Raw genomic sequence first — 17,739 nt, 5'->3', positions numbered from 1 at the left:
TGTTGTCTCAAATGGTAGAAGTTCCTTCTTTCTTTCTGCTACATAGTACTCCATTGTGTAAATGTACCACAGTTTTTTGACCCACTCATCTACAGATGGGCACCTAGGCTGTTTCCAGTACTTGGCTATTGTAAACAGCGCTGCTATGAACATAGGGGTGCATAAGTTCTTTTGAATTGTTATTTCAGGATTCATCGGGTATAATCCTAGCAGTGGAATTGCTGATTGAAAAGGCAGTTCCATTTTTAGTTTTTTGAGGAAATTCCATACTGTTCTCCATAGTGGCTGCACCAGCCTGCATTCCCACCAACAGTGCAGTAGGGTTCCCATTTCTCCACATCCTTGCCAGCACTTGTTCTTGGTTGATTTGTTGATGATGGCCATTCTGACAGGTGTGAGGTGGTATCTCATGGTGGTTTTTGTTTGCATCTCTCTGATGGCTAGTGATGTTGAGCATTCTCTCATATGTCTATGGACCCTCTGTATATCCTCCTCTGAGAAGTGTTTGTTCAGGTCCTTTGCCCATTTTGTTTTTCCCACTAGCAGTGCTCTTTATTTATTTATTTATTTATTTTAAGTAATTTTATTGATTGTTGTTACAGTAGTTCCAATTTTTTCCCCTTTGCTCCCCTCTGCACAGTACCCCCATTTTCTCCAGCAATCCCACCCCCCTTAGTTTATGTCCATTAAGTCGTGCATATAAGTTCTTGGCTTCACCCTTTCCTATATTATTCTTAACTTCCCCCTGTCTTTTTTGTATCAACCGATTATGCTTCTTAGTCTCTGCACCATTTCCCTATTTCTCCCTCCCCCCACCCCTCCAGCTGATAACTCTCCAACTGATCCCCATACCTATGTTTCTGTTCCTATTCTGGTTTGCTTAGTTGGATTTTATTTTTATTTTTTAGATTTAGTTGTTGATAGTTGTGAGTTTGTTGTCATTTCAGTATTCATAGTTTTGATCTTCTTTTTCTTCAGCAAGTATTTTTGACATTTCATATAATAATGGCTTGATGATAATGAACTCCTTTAGCTTCACCTTGTCTGGGAAGCACTTCATCTGCCCTTCCATTGCAAATGATAGCCTTGCTGGATAGAGTAATCTTGATTGTAGGTTGCTTTTCATCACATTGAGTACAGCTTGCCAGTCCCTTCCTGCCTGCAAAATGTCCTCTGAGAAATCAGCTGATAGTCCTATAGGCAACCCCCTGTAGGCAACTCTCCGCCTCTCTCTTACTGCCTCCAGGACTCTGTCTTTATCTTTCACCTATGGAATCTCAATCATGATGCATCCTGGTGTGGTCCCCTCTGGGTCCAGCTCTCCTGGGACCTTCCATGCATCCCAGACCTGTATGTCCATCTCCATCACAAAATTTGGGAAGTTTCCCTTGTTTCTTTCAATTCTTACTTCCTCATTCTGCACTGGTTGACTGTTTCTTCCTTATTTATGTTCCAAATCCTTGATTTGAGTCTGGTTTCCTTCCCTTCACCATTGGTTTTGTGTGGATTTTCCTTCGTTTCACTTAGCATAGCCTTCACTTCTTTCCTTATGCATTTGCTGTACTCAAGCACATTTGTCAAGCCTGTGAGCATCTTTATCATCAGTGTTTGGAATTCTGCATCTGTTAAGTTGACTATCTCCTCATCTGTTAGGTTGGCTATCTCCTCGTTGCTTAGTTCTCCCACTAGATCCTTGATCCGCTTCCCCTTTTGGGCTATAGTTCTCTGTCTCTTCATTCTGACAGACTCCTGTGTTTGTTTGCCTTCGTGTCCCAGGTAGAGCTGTCGCTCCTGTTACGTTGTAAGGGGCAGAGCCTTAGAGATTCGTCAGTACAGGACGACCTGTTTTACCAGGTTGTGGCGCTGTATGTGGGGGAGGGGTCCAAGAGAGAACAATGCCTCCTGCCCATCACTTGCCCCTTTTCCAGGCACCTCTCCCACTTCCGCACTGGACTGGTGCCCCTCTAGCTTCTGCCCTGGCCGTTGTTCCAAGAGTGGGTGGGTCTGCCAATGTTCTAGGAATGTGGAGGCCCTTTAAACGAGTGGACTCTGCTGAGACTGGCAGTTTCTTCCTCCACCCCAACCCCCAGTGATCTGCACGGTTAAAGGCAATGAGGCTTGATTTTCCCCGGTGCTGGGACTGTGGTCTGCCAAGTCCGGTGAGAAGCTGGGAATGCTCCCCAGGTGTCCCTTCTCACTTTTAAAACTTTGACTGCGCTTTCTGCCAGCTTGCCGCTGCTGCTGCTGCTTCTGCGGCTGCTGCAGCCACCACACTGCGTAATCTCCACCCCAGCTCCGCCCCTCCTCCCTGTCTGGATGAGTATTTCTTCTTTACATCTTTGTTTGCTGGACTTCCATGCAGTTAGATTTTCTGGAACTTCTGGTTTTTTCTAGTTTTGAGGTAGTTTTATTCCTTCTTAGTTGTGGAGGGAGACGCAGTGTGTCTGTCTACGCCTCCATGTCCCTTTGCCCATTTTTTAATTAGGCTATCTTCTCTGTGTTGAGACATGTAAGTTCTTTATATATTTTGGATTTCAATTCCTTGTCTGAGGTATCATTGGCAAATATGTTTTCCCATATGGTTGGTTTCCTTTTCATCTCGCTGCTGTTTTCTTTTGCTGAGCACAAACTCTTTAGTTTGATATAGTCCTATTTGTTTATTGTTTCCTTTATTTCCCTTGCCTTAGGAGATGTATCAGTGAAAATATTGTTACGTGGGATATCTGAAACTTTCCTGCCTATGTTTTCCTCTAGGACTTTTATGGTATCACATGTTACATTTAAGTTTTTGATCCATCTTGAGTTTATTCTGGTGTGTGGTATAGGTTGGTGGTCTAGTTTCTTTCTTTCTTTCTTTTTTTTTTTTGCACATCCCTGTCCAATTCTCCCAGCACAATTTGTTGAAGAGGCTCTTCTCATTCCATTTTATATTCCTTCCCCCTTTGTTGAATATTAGTTGATCATAGAGGCCTGGGTTTATTTCTCACCTCTCTATTCTGTTCCATTGACCTATATGTCTGTTCTTATGCCAGTTCCAGACTGTTTTTATTACAGTGGTCATGTAGTATAGTTTGATGTCAGGTATTGTGATTCCTCCTATTGGGTTCTTCTTTCTCAAGATTGCTGTGGTTATTCAGGGTATTTTTTGGTTCCATATAAATTTTTGAAGTATTTGTTCTAGGTCTGTGAAATCGTCGTCGGCAGCCGTCCGTCTCGAGAGACGATGGTGTAGCTTCTTAAGAGTCTATCTGCACCGCCGAGAATGGCTGTGCAGACCGACTCGGGAGTGACATCGTATCTGTCTCCTCCCGTGTTGAATCGACATCTTGCGATGACGCTGAAGCTACAGAGCCTGGGCAGGGTGATATGGAGGGTCTGCTGTTGCCCATGCAGCAGACCCCCCCTCTCTTCGCAGCTGAAGGGTCCAAGGGAAAGACGGAGTCAATACAGCTTGGCTTCAGGTGCGCCGCAGGAGTTGCCGGTGTTGACTACAACGTCAAACCGCCTTAGGGACTCCGGCTCCGGATTTTCTGTCAGGGTTTACTCCCTTAGCCTTTCCCCTGAAGAGGTATGCCGCAAGGCAGCGGAGGTTTTTTGGAGTCAGAGTTTTCCTTCTCTGATGTACATGAGAGAAATAATGACAGTTTTACTTCCTCTTTCCAATTTGGAAGCCTTTTATTTCTTTTTCTTGTCTGATTGCTGCAGCAAGAACTCCAATACTATGTTGAATAGGAGTGGAGAGAGTGGACATCCTTGTCTTATTTCTGACCTCAGGGGGAATGCTTTCAGTTTTTGTCCATTGAGTATGATGTTGACTTCAGGTTTCTCATATATAGCCTTTATTATGCTGAGGTATGCTCCCTCTATTCCCAGTTTGATGAGTGTTTTCATCATAAATGGTGTTGTATTTTATCAAATGCCTTTTCAGCATCTATTGATATGATCATGTGGTTTTTGTGTTTCATTTTGTTTATGTGGTGTATTACATTTATTGATTTGCGAATATTAAACCATCCTTGCATCTCTGTCATTATTTGCAGACGACTGGGTAGTGTATATAGAAAACCCTAGACTCCACGAAAAAACTACTCAACCTAATAAGGGAATTTGGCAAAATAGCAGGGTACAAAGTCAATATGCAGAAATCAAAGGCATTTTTGTACACCAACAATAAAGTATCAGAGAAAGAAACTAGAAAAAAAATCCCATTTACCATTTTCATGTGTTGCTGGATCCAGTTTGCCAATATTTTGTTGAGGATTTTAGCATCTATGTTCATCAGTGATATTGGCCTGTAGTTTTCTTTCTTTGCTGTGTCTTGACCTGGTTTTGGAATTAGGGTAACACTGGCTTCATAGAGTTTGGGAGTCTTCCCTCTTCTTGAATTTTTTGGAATAGTTTGAGAAGGGTAGCATTACTTCTTTCCTAAATGTTTTGTAACATTTGTTTGTGAAGCCATCCAGTCTAGAGCTTTTGTGTGCTGGGGTTTTTTTGATTACTGTTTCAATTTCACTCTTTGTTATCAGTCTGTTCAAGCTTTCTGCTTTTTCTTGCTTCAGTTTTGGAAGATTATATGTTCTAGAAATTTTTCCATTTCATCTAGGTTGTCACATTTCTAGTTGTTTGTAGTAATTTCTTACAATCCTTTGTATTTCTGTGATATCAGTTATGATTTCTCCTCTTTTCTTTCTGATTCTGTTTATTTTGGTCCTCTCTTTTTTTCTTGATGAGCCTGGCTAAAGGCTTGTGGACTTTGTTTATCTCTCAAAGAACCAGCTCCTACTCTTGTTGATATTTTGAATTGTTTGTTTATTCTCTATATGTCATTTAATTCTGCTCTGATCTTGATGATTTCCTTCCTTCTACTCGCTCTGGGCTTTGTTTGTTGTTGTTCCTCTAGTTCTTGTAGCTGTAGGGTTATATTTTTTATTTGATACTCTTCTATCCTTTTTAGGTAGTCCTGTATTGCTATGAACTTTCCTCTCAGGACTGCTTTTGCTGTGTCCCATAGGTTTTGGGCTGTTGTCTGTCCATTATCATTAGTTTCCAGAAACTTAATGATTTCTTCCTTGATATAATTGTTAACCCATTCATTATTTAATAGCATGTTATTCATTCTCCATGAGTTTGAATGTCTTTGAGTTTTTTCCTTGAGGTTGATTTCTAGTTTCAAGGCATTGTGGTCTGAAAAGATGTTAGATATAATATCAATTTTCTTGAATTTGTTGAGGCTTATTTTGTGTCCTACCATGTGGTCTGTCTTTGAAAATGTTCCATGTGCACTTGAAAAGAATGTATACTTTGCTTCTTTGGGGTGAAAACTTCTATATATATATCAATTAAGTCCATTTGATCTAGAGTGTTCTTCAATGCCTCAATATCCTTGGTGTTTCTTTGCTTCAAAGATCTGTCCATTGTTGGCAATGGGGTGTTAAAATCCCCTACCATGATTGTGTTGCTGTTGATATTCTTTTTGTAGTTTTCCAATATTTTCCTTATGTATTTGGGTGCACCTATGTTGGGTACATATATGTTTATCTGGTTATATCTTCTTGATGGATTTTTCCCTTAAGTATTATGAAATGTTCTTCTTTGTCTCTTTTTATGGCCTTTGCTGTGAAATCTGTTTTTTCATTATAAGTATTGCTACCCCAGCTTTTTTTTCATGTCCATTTTCTTGGAATACTTTTTTCCATCCCTTCACTTTTGGTCTGTGTAAATCTTTTGTTTGGAGATGTTTCTCTTGTAGACAGGATACATATGGGTCATGTTTTTATATCCATTCTGCTACCCTGTGTCTTTTGATTGGAACATTTAATCCATTTACATTTAAGGTTATAATTGACAGGTATTTATTCATTTCCTTTTGTACCTGTGTTCTTCTCCATCTCTCTTTTTCTTCTTTTTCTTACAACATTCCCTTTAGCATCTCTTCCAATGCTGGTTTGGTGGAGATGTATGCTTTTAGTCTTCCTTTGTCTGGGAAACTCCTAATTTCACCTTCCATTTTGAAGGAAAGCCTTGCTGGATAGAGTAGTCTTGGTTGTAGGCTTTTGTTTTTCATTGTTTGAATTATATTTTGCCATTTCGTTCTGGCTTGTAGTGTTTCTGTTGAGAAATCAGTTTGTAGCCTTATTGGAGCTCCCTTGTATGTTATTTGCTGTTTTTCTCTTGCTGCCTTTAGGATTCTCAATTTGTCTTTAATGTTGCCATTTTAATTATGATGTGCCTTGGAGTAGGACTTTTTGGGTTCATCTTCATTGGAACCCTCTGTGCTTCCTGGACTTGCATAACTTTTTCTCTCATCAAGTTAGGAAAATTTTCTGTCATTACTTTTTCAATCAGGTTTGCTATCCCATTCTTCTCTTCTTCTCTTTTTTTTATTCCTATGATACATGTTTCATGTTTTCCTGCAGTTCTCTTAAACCCCCTTCATTGTTTTTCAGTCTTTTTTCATTTTGTTGCACTGTTTTGGAATTTTTTTTCTATGTTGTCCTTTAATTCACTGATCTGATCCTCTGCTTCATTTAGCCTGCTTTTGGTTGCTTCTACTGTGTTGTTCAGTTCAGAAATTGTATTCTTCATTTCTTCCTGTTTTTTATTGATAGTTTCTATGTCCTTTTATATGCTGGTGTCCTTCTCAGTAAGTTCCTTGTAGCTTCCCTGGAGTTCTTTGTAGTTTTCCTGGAGTTCATTGTAGTTTTCTTCGAGTTTGTGGAGTTCATTGAGCTCCATCATTAGTATTGTTTTGAATTCAATGTCTGATAGTTTGCTTGCTTCTATTTCATCTATCCCTCCTTCTGGTAATTCCTCCTTTCCTTTTGGTGGAGTGCTGCTTCTGTTTGGTGGGGTGTTATTCACCTCCCCATTTTGGGCACTGGTCTTGTTTCTGCTTCTTAGATTGATCTGCTTATATATTCTGTCTCTATGATGTGACCTTGTTGTATACAGTTGTTGAGCTTCTGCCTCCAATGATGCCACTTGGAGGGGAGCAGTCTGCTTAAGTGATTTCTCACCTAGCACTGGGGATGATTCTGTACTGGGATCTAGTCCGCTGCTCTCCCAGCTTTTTCTTGAGAGCCAGCCCCCAAAACTTATTACAAAGTACCTTTAGTTCACTTCACCATCCTTTGGCCTCAGCCAGGGGTGAGTGCACTCCTTTGCACAGGCCAGGGGTGGGTTGACCCATTGCACACCGGGGTGGGTGGGTCCAAGGCAAACTGGTTGCTCGCCTGTTCCGGCAGAGCAGGAGGCCTATGTGTGCCAGTAGGCGGGTTTGTTGTGTACCTATTGGGGCGGGCCCAGGGGGGTGCCTGTGCGCAGCAGCCAGTGAGTTGGTTTTGCGCCCGTTGGGGCAGGAGTAATTTTTTTTTATCCTCACCCAAGGACATTTTTTTTCATTGCTCTTAGAGAGACAAAGCAAGAGAGGAAGGTGGAGAGAAACATTGATGGGAGAGAGAAGCATCGATCGGTTGCCTCCCATATTCACCAGACCAGGAATGGATGCCCAGGTCACAGATGGTACGCATCCTGATGGGGGTTAGCACACGCCTATGCTAGGTCTGGGGATCAAACTTGCACCCCAGGCATGTACCTTGACTGGGAATTGAACCCACAACCTTTTGGTTTATGGGATGACACTCCAACCAACTGAGCCACATTGGCCAGGGAACCACTGTTAACAATTTGATGTGTATCTTTCCACATGCTATATATGCATTTACATGTGTGTATATTTTTGCACATGAGTGGCAGCATAACCTGTACATGGTTGTACAGCTGTTCTTTTCCACAGAACAATCAATCTTGGAGACCATTCCATGTCATTAAGGATGTGCCTTATTTTAAACAGCTGACACATACTCTGTGGTAGATTTATTTAACCCATCCCCTCTTCACAGATGGAAGATGATTGTATTTCTCAGTGTATCTAAATGAAGATCTGTTTCATTGACAGACTCCATTTTTCTTTCTCCCCAGAGTGGCAGGTACTATTTTAAAAAAGAAGAAACCTGTAGAGAAAGAAGGACTCATCAGGGGAGGAGGAGCATCCAGGCTTGTCTATTGACAGAGGGGTCTGGGTTGTGGGATCATGCCTGATTGTGGTCAGCAGGTGTGGTGACCTTGTGGCAGCAGTGGCTGTGGGGGCAGCTGGGCAGGGGAAGCTGCAGTGAGTGTGAAGTGCTGCAAAAGTCCAGCAGTAGGAGACAGTTCTGGGGCTTGACTTAAACAGAGGGGATTTTCTTTGACTTGAGGAGACAGAAATCTGAGATGCCACAGGTTTGTCTGGCTCTTCATTGCTCACTCACTTGCCATAAGCTTTGAACCAAGCAGATTCCAAGTGCTGGGAGCCTGGGTGCCTGAGATTGGGATTCTGTCATTCAGAGCCTCCCGTGTCAGAGGGAAAGACATTCACAGACCTGGTGCAGGAAGTGGGTAGCCCCTTGGGCTCCTAGCTATTGGGGAGCAAGACTCCGGGGACATTTGTCTGCCATTAAAGATGAGAAGGGCTTTGCTGAGTGAGGAAGGGAAGGGACACACATTCCCAGTCAGGGTACAGAGATGTGTCCTGGGATGATGGGAAGCTAAGTGTGGCCAGAGGGTAAGGCTCAGGCAGGGGATGAGGGAGGCACGGGCAGTGGGCCCGAGTGAGGGCAGGGAGGTCTTGAAGAGCACAGAGCTGGCATTTAGTCTGCAGCAGGGTCAGTGTTGTGAAGGAGGCATGCTGGCACCTGATTTACCCCAGGAGGAGGAGATCTTGGGGTCAAGGAGTGGATGTGCTGGGGCAGAGAGGGTAGGGGCTGGGATACTGGGATGTGGGTCTTTGTGCATCTCTCTGTGTATCCATCTGTGTGTCTGTCCATCCTTTGGCATTTCCAGAAAACTTTTTCTGTTCCAAATTCTGGGCAGTCAGTGACTAATAAGATGTGGCTCCTAATTACTGGGGACAATAGGCTGTTGAATGGCTCCCTTGCCCAATGTAGGTACTCATTTATTTTATGAGTGATGGCTCAGTGATCTGAAGTTCTGAACTGTGGCAGGCAGAACAGGGATGAAGCCAGACCACAGGGCCACCATGGGAGGAGAACCAGCAGAATTCTGTGGCTGGTGGATGGAAACCGAGAGGGAGAAGGATACAGGTGTTACCATGAGGAGTGGTCAGTGACACAGAAAAGTGAGCAGGTTCATGTGTGTGGTGGGGGACAGATAAGGATTTCTTTTCAATTCCAGCATCAAAAGAGTCCTTGTAGTTTAGAAACTAGAGGAGCAATAGTAAATACCTTTTGGTGTGTAGCAAAAGCCACGTAAAAAATAACTCAAATTTTTATTTTTGATGTAAATGACATGAACTGATGTGTTTACACATGTCTATATGTTCTGTTGACTAAAATTGTGTGTAAAGAATTAATTTCATGTGGTCAATAGAGAAGAGGTGGTTAAGCTTTAGAACTGTTTTAAGCATAAAATGATGGCAACACCGTAAAGTGAGTTTCTAAATTAAACTTTCCTTAGAAGCTGGAAGTATAGAAGCTGGTAATTCTATCAGGTTTTGTCATTTCCCCTCATTCCTCCAGGGATGGCATTTGTGGATCCAAGTTGCTTCTTGAGGCCACACCTACTTGATGGTGAAACTGTCTTGTCAGCATATAGCCGATATCATCTTCCAGTCTTCCTTCCAGGGGCCAGATGTGGCCACTGCCCATTTTGATAAAGTTTTGCTAGAACACAGCCATGCCCTTTGTTCACTATGGCAGAGCTGGGAGACCATTTGGCCCATGGAGTCTAAAGTGGATCTAAAGTCAACCCCTGGGTGGCCCGCTCCTGCCCACAGCTCTGCACATGTGAGAAGGTAGTGAGGTGACACAGTCATGAGGAAGAGACTGCAAGCAGCGGCTGGGGACCGGCAGTGAAATGCCTGTATCCCTGATTCCTATAGGTTCCCTAAGGACGAGTTTGCTTTAGGAATGAATAATATCTTGTGTTTGATTTTAATAACCTAGTTATTATTTCAATAACTTTTTGATTTTCAATATTGATCAAAATTATTAATGCCTGCTGTCTCTTTTTTTCTTTTATTATTTGGTTTTTCAATTACAGTTGTCCCATTTTTCCCCCATTGCTCCCCCCCACCCAGCCCACCCCTTCTCCCGCAATCATATCCCTCCCCATTGTCCATGTCCATGAGTCATTTATACATGTTTTTTGACTAGACCCTTCCCTTACTTATCCCCATTCTCTCCCTCCCTCCTTCCCCCTATTGACTACTATTATACTCTTTGTTCTATTTAGTTCATTTGTTTGTGTTGTTCTTTAGTTTCCTGTATTAGGTGATATCATATGGTATTTTGCTTTCTGTCTTGCTAATAGAACTTTCTTCTGAAATTGTGCTTAAAGATACACTGCATTTTGTGGAAGAGCAAGAATATATGTTAAGGGATAGTATTGCTTATCACGGAAACATACTGTAGACATTTAGCATCTATCAGAGAAATTGGTTAAACAAAAAGTAGCTAATTCATATAATGAAAAACCATGTGAGTGTCACAAAGAATGGGTGGAATGGTAATATGCATGGATATAAGCAGCCCAAAGTACATTAGCAAGTGAAAAGTGTGAGGTACAGAAGAGTAGGTACTGCATGATGCTACGTGTGTAATGAAAAGGATGGATGATGTATGGATGTACATACACAGGTGCATCTGTGTGTACACGCTATCTGATAGGATATGTAAGAGACTGCAGCTAGTAGTGGGCAGGGGAAGAGAAGAAGGATGTCTTTTGTTTGTATACCAATTTGTAAACCATGTAAAGGTGTTCCTTTAATATTAAACACTTTAGCATTGTTAATGATTGGTTGGCTGCACTGAATGGGTGTGTTCTCTGGTGGCCCTTACCCGTGCATTGCAGCAGTCTCCCCACCTGCCTGAACTTTCTCCCAAGACCCTGCAGCACGCCACATTTCAGTGTTTGCCTAGAATCATTCTCGAGAAAGAATGGAATTCTTTCCCATCTCAGGTTTCTGTCCTCTTTTCTGGGCCTGGAGTCATGTTCCAGAACAGATGTCCAGCACTCAGCTGGGCTTCTTGAGCCCTCCCGCCCCACATCCTGTGCAGGCCAGTCCTGCTGCCTGAAAGGTGGTGTTTGGTTAACATTTCTCCCACTTGCTTATGAGATCTGCTGGTTACTGTGCTGGTTCTGCATGACATGCTCATCAGGCTTGCCATTGCATTAACCCAGAACTCTTCAGGGTTTCCTGACCACTGTCAGAGGCTATTATTGAATGTGGTTTTGGAAATGGGGGCATGGGGTGGTTTCTCCAGGCAGATGACAGCTTCCACATGTTAAAGATGGCCTGGGATGCATCAGCCTGGATCTGAAAGTGAAAGTTTTGACTGCGTTAGCATGTTCTGAATTTTCAGATCTTGTTGGGAGTAGTGGAAATTTGACTTGTTTTAAAACATATCAAAATGCTTTTGTACAGAAACAGACAGCTGAAGGGCAGGGCACTGACTCTTGGTCCCTCTGCTTCCTTTGATCATATTCCCATCTTCCAATGAGAAAGGAGAGCAAAAAGTAGCCCTGAGCCCCAGCCTTTCGCTCACCTCACCCCTGGGGCCCCCCAGGTGGGTGCCCTGACACACGCTGCTCAGTGTTAGCCAATTACTAGAGCTTGTTTCTGTTATTCCAACTTCGGGCGTTAATTTCCTGTTTCTTTAAAGTATGTGTTGCCTTTCTACACTAGTTTGGGCAAAAAGTTCAGCATTCTTCTTTTGAATAATCATCAAGATTTTTCCTTCCTTCCTTCCTTTTCCATCAGGAAAGTTTCCATCACTTGCTTGCTGACAGTGGAGGGCATCTACTCATCTCTCCTCACAGGCACATAAAACTCCCAACATTTGTTTGAAGAGAAACACAATTACTTGAATAAATTAATATTTTAAACAATTCCCTAAAGAATTTATCTGCTGATAAATACTTAGTGTACTTATCATGGAGAGACTGCATCTACCTTCTCTTTTCTTTCAGCCAAAACTTGTAAAGTTAGTAAAGTCTCAGACTTGTGCTTGCCCTCAGCGCTGATGGCTCCATGGCTGGTCCCAAACTCAGTGCCCCTCACTGGTCACTGGCCGTCAGTCTCGCGCATCCACAGAATCGCCCTAGCAGAAGCTGGAGAGGAGGGGTGAGCTGAGGATGGAGTTCTAACATGGCCTGTCTTGTCCTCTGGCCTCAGGCCACATGATGGAGCTCTGCTGGGGTTTGGTTCTTTCTAGAAACTTGGATGTACTGACATAATATCTCCTTTAGAGAAAGTTTGGTAGAATGACAGCTATAACTCATGTGAATACACCAAGCAGTTACAGCAGTTACTCTGTTAATTCTTGTTTCCTTTCATTATCCCAAACACACTTACACATAACAACCCAATCATAACCAGAATCTCCTCCACCCCTCCCTTCCTGGCCCCCAAGAGAAACTCAGTGGACTTAGATGAATGGGGCCAAGATTCTCACTCTTGTCAGTAGTGTAGAAGGTGGTCTAATTTGTGCCAGTCTCAAATCCTGCTACTTCCATGTGAACTGGGCTGGTGATCATCTAGAGACACAGCTACACCTGTGGGACAGGGAGGACAGGGATGCTGTCACTGAAACTGAGGTTACTCTGGTGGTTTGCTTATAAGGAGGAAATGGCAGCTTCAAATTATAATAGAACTTGAAGGAAGTTGTCATTGTCTAGGGGAAACTGTGACAGAGAGTGCCACTTTAAAACGTATGAATAATGTACAAGCAAAGGGAAATTCATAGTTACAAGACCAAACCTGTCTGTTTTAAAGGAAATTGCAGTGCAAATCAGACATCACGCCAGTAGTTTGTGTTCAACAGATGAGTTAATCCTACAGCTAAGTCTTGCATGCCTTCCCCATGGACTGTTCCTGAAATGGGTTTTGTCTTACTACATTTCAGAAGTCTTCTAGAAATTTTATCTTCAAAATGAACATCTGGGGACATTTTAGTTGCTGTTTGGCTCTCCTTCTGTAGATTCTTTGGGTACCCTGTGCATTTACATGCTGCACACACTGCCTCATGCTGCCCCTGCACCTACAATGAGATGCAAACAGAGCTGCATCAGTAGCAGTGAGTTGCTGGCTGTGTACAGGACTGGAGATTCAAGAGTTCACAATAAAGTAAAATCAACTGCCCCCACTTAAAAAAAAATAACACCCTTATTGAGACATAATTCAGCTACAATAATATTTTCCTGTTTAAAGTATGCAATTCAGTGCTGTCTAGTATGTTCACAGTTGTGCACCCACCACCACAACCTAACATAACCAAATTTTTGTCAGCCCCCAAAAGAAATCCTGTACCCATTAGCAGTCACTTCCAGTTACTATGCCCTCCCCCAGCCTTAGGCAAGAAGTAATTTACTTTTTGTCTGTTATGTATTTGCCTATCTTGGGCATTTCATATGAATAAAATTGTACAATATGCATTATTTTGTGACTGATAGTATTCACTTAAAATAATCTTTTTCAAATTTATTCATGTCACAGTATGTATCAACACAGCTTTCCTTTTTATATTCCAAATAATATTCCCAAGTACGGGTATACTACATTTTATTTACTCATTCATTAATTCATGAATATTAGGTTGTTCCCACTTTTTAAAAAAATTTTTTAATCCTCTCCCTAGGATATGTTTATTGATTTTAGAAAGAGAGGAAGGGAGAGAGAGAAACAATTGGTTTCCTCCCATACACCTTGACTGGGGGTCTAACCCACAACCTAGGTATGTGCCCTGACTGGGGATTGAACCCGCAACCTTGCTTGTGTACAGAATGATGCTCCAGCCAACTGAGCCACCCTTCCAGGGCATTCCCACTTTTTGTCTATTGTGAAAAAATGCTTTTTATCAAGAATCATGCACACATTTTTGTGTGGGTGTGTGTTTTCATTTCTCTATGCCGGGACATATGGTAGCTATGTGTCGAACATTTGAGGACCTGCCAGACTGTTTACCACAGTGGCTACACCGTTTTATACTCCCACCAAGCAGTATGCAAGGGCTCTAATTTCTCCACATCCCCATCAACACTTGTTCTTGTTTCTTTTATCATAGCCATCTGAGTGGGTGAGAAGTGGTATTTGATCAGGGCTTTGATTTGTATTTTTCTAATGACTAATGATAATGGGCATCTTTTCATGAGATTATTGACCATTTGTCTATTTTCTTTGGAGAAATGTCTATTTAGATTCTTTACCAATTTTTAAATTGGGTTATTTTTACTAGTGAGCTTCAAGAGTTCTTGGGGGACAAGATGGCGGAGGAGTGAGGGGACGCTGCATTTTCAGGCTCCCGAGACCCGTCTGTAGTTTGGGCTAATTGCAGACAGAACATCTCAGTGAGCAGCTGGACAATGGCAGGAGTTGAGCCATGGCACTGCTGGATTAGAGAAAATCCATCTGGGAACAACCTGTTTAGTGAGGATAGTGGAGGAAAAGGGGACGAAACGGGATTCCTGACTGGGGCGGCTGCCCAAGCTGTGGCTGGAAGTACACAAAGGCTTTTTGGTGACCACAGGCTACCCCGGAGAGGAGTCGGGAGGAGAGCGGATCTCTGCCCGCTGGCAGAGACGGGACTCGACCAAGTAGCATTGGCGCTGAAGGACAGGAGACAGCGTGCTGCCGGGCAAGTGAGAACATAACTCTCCTTTATATTTTTCTATAGTGGATGGTGGAGAGGGGAGGAAAGTTTTGGGGGTGGTAGGCCATTCTTGAGGGGCGCAGGTGCAGAGGTTCACTCATCCACTCCCCAACCCTACCCTTGGGTTGTGGGGGCGCGCATAGGGAAGTGCTCTCATTCACTGGCCCGGGTGTGTGGGGCAGTGAGTCCAGACGTCCCTCGGATACTCCCCAATGGACATAAGATCAGTGCCCCAACGGGCACAGGGAGGGCCCCACTGAACATGCAGAGAACCATGCATAGACACCCCTAGCCAGCTCCCGTGGGCGCTGGGCCCCAGGCTGGAAAGCAGACCACTAGCGCAGGCTCTGTTTGTGCCCACCCAGACGGGTGAGGGAAGGCGGGCGGCTGCAGCACGGGAACAGTGGGTGGCAGCGACTCACAGACGCTCACTTCCACTGAGCACAAGTGTCCGGGGCCCCGCCCTAAGAGGCGAGAGACCAACTCCCGGAGCTCGACTCAGCAGGACTAAGGGCACGGGCACGCCAGCGCGAAAACACCTCAGCCCGGGGACAATAGGCGCCAATTGCAGGGCAAGCTATCAGGCCACCTGCGTGTGCAGGGACACGCGCGCGGGGACACCTCGGCACGAACGCAGAAACACCTCGGCCCGGCAACAATAGGTGCGCGTGCAAGGACACCTCAGCTGGCTCCAGCGGGCAGCAAGGGAACGTGCCGCGCTGGCAACCACGAGTGCACACCATTGCGGAAACCGCGGGCGCACACCAGTGCTACAAGAAACAAGAATCTCTGAACCGCCACACTAGGCCAGCTGCTGACTCAGAAAAAGAAGGCAACACACCAAGCTAAAACAGAATATAAACATCCCTTTTTTTTTCCCACTTTTTTTTTTTGCTCTTTCTTCTTTCTTTCTTTCTTCTTTCTTCTTTTTTGGGGGGGATTTTATTGTTTTTTTTTTTTTTTCTTTTTTCTTTCTTCTTTCTTTTCTCTCTTTCTTTCTTTCTTCTTTTTTTGTTGTTTTTTTTTCCCTTCCAAAAGAAAAACAAACTTTATCTCAAACGTGTTGCCTATAACCTCTCCTTCTCATCCTTTCTCTTCAATCGTTGTTTATTTGTTTGTGTGTCTAGTTTAGCCCCCCTATCACTCTAAATAATAGAATATAATTACTATATAAACCCAATACAATACAATCCCACTTTCTTACTATATTATGCATTATTCCATCATTTTCTTCTATTTTTATTAACATACAATGTAAATATTACCTACTGGCTTGCATAGTCTCAACTATTATTAATCTATCATCCCTTCTCTCAAAAATTATATTTGTCCTCCCTAAAAACAACTCTTATCTATTCTTCTTATAGTATAGAAGCTCTAATCTCTTTACATTTATATTAATATGGGCTCGTTGGCAGACGATAGCGGGATAGAGGGTGGGGGATATTTTTTGAGGGTGTGGGTCTCCTGCCTGGGCTGTGTGTTTATGTTTTTAACAGCATCTCCACAAAAGAAAAGACAAAGTGGATAGAGTGACTCTCAACCAACTAGCCAGAAGGAAGATCCTACCAAAGAACATCTGAAATATAACCAGACAGCATAAACAAATGACATAAAGGGTAACTCAAGAACATCAGGTTCAGGATATCAAAGAGACTGCACCACTGAAACCCCAGATCTTCCATAAAGAATCTCATAACACAAAGGAGAGAAGTCAAAGCAGACCATTCCCCCCCAAAAAACAAATAAATAAATAAAAACAAACAAAAAGAATCCAACATGGTAAGACGCAAAAATAACGCCTCAATGAAAAGAAAAGAGGAATCCTCAGAAAGAGAGATAGGTGAAGTAGACATAGCCCAAATGTCAGACATGGAATTCAAAACAATGGTGGTAAAGAAGCTCAATATATTCGACATCCTTAAAAACAACTATGACAACCTCCAAGGAAGTTACCAGCAGCTCCAAGAAAACTACAGGGAACTTGCAGAGAACTACACCAGCATAAAAAAAGACATAGAAACTGTTAACAAGAACCAGGAAGAACTTAAGAATGCAATCTCTGAACTGAAAAACACAGTCGAATCAGTCAAAAGCAGACTAAACGAAGCAGAGGATCGGATTAGTGAGTTAGAAGATAATGTAGAGAAAAACTCCCAGACAATACAGCAAAATGAAAAAAGATTGAAAAAATATGAACAAGATGTAAGGGAATTACAGGATAGCATGAGAAGAAATAACATCAGGATCATCGGAATTAGAGAGGGAGAAGAAAAAAAGCATGGAATTGAAAAACTGATAGGAGAAATAGTGACAGAAAATTTTCCGAACCTGACGAGAGAAAAAGTTATACAAGTTCAGGAAGCACAGAGAGTTCCAATGGAGAGGAACCCCCAAAAACCCACTCCAAGGCATATCATAATTAAAATGGCAACATTTCAAGATGAAGAGAGAATCCTAAAAGCAGCAAGAGAAAAACAGCAAATAACATACAAGGGAGCTCCTATAAGGCTATCAACTGATTTCTCAACAGAAACATTACAAGCCAGAAGGGAATGGTCAAAAATATTTCAAGCAATGAAAAACAAAGGCCTACAACCAAGAATACTCTACCCAGCAAGGCTCTCATTCAAAATAGAAGGTGAAATAAGGAGTTTCTCGGACAAAGGAAGACTGAAAGAATACATCTCCACCAAACCAGCATTGCAAGAGATGCTAAAGGGTGTGTTCTAAGAAAAAAGAAGAAAAGAACAAGAGAGGAGAGGAACAGAGTTACAAAGGGCAATGAATAAATACACATCAATAATAACCTTAAATGTAAATGGATTAAATTCTCCAATTAAAAGACATAGGGTAGCGGAATGGATAAGAAAAACAAGGCCCACATATTTGCTGTCTACAAGAAACACACCTCAAAACAAAAGATTTACACAGACTGAAAGTAAAGGGATATAAAAAAATATTCCAAGCAAACGGACCGGAAAAAAAAGCCGGGGTAGCAGTCCTCATATCAGACAAAACGGATTTCAAAGCA

This window comes from Furipterus horrens, unplaced genomic scaffold (genome assembly GCF_987537825.1).
Source record: "Furipterus horrens unplaced genomic scaffold, mFurHor1.1.pri manual_scaffold_6, whole genome shotgun sequence".
Lineage (NCBI taxonomy): Eukaryota > Metazoa > Chordata > Mammalia > Chiroptera > Furipteridae > Furipterus > Furipterus horrens.
The sequence above is the reverse complement of the archived record's forward strand: the minus strand, read 5'-3'. Positions refer to the sequence as shown.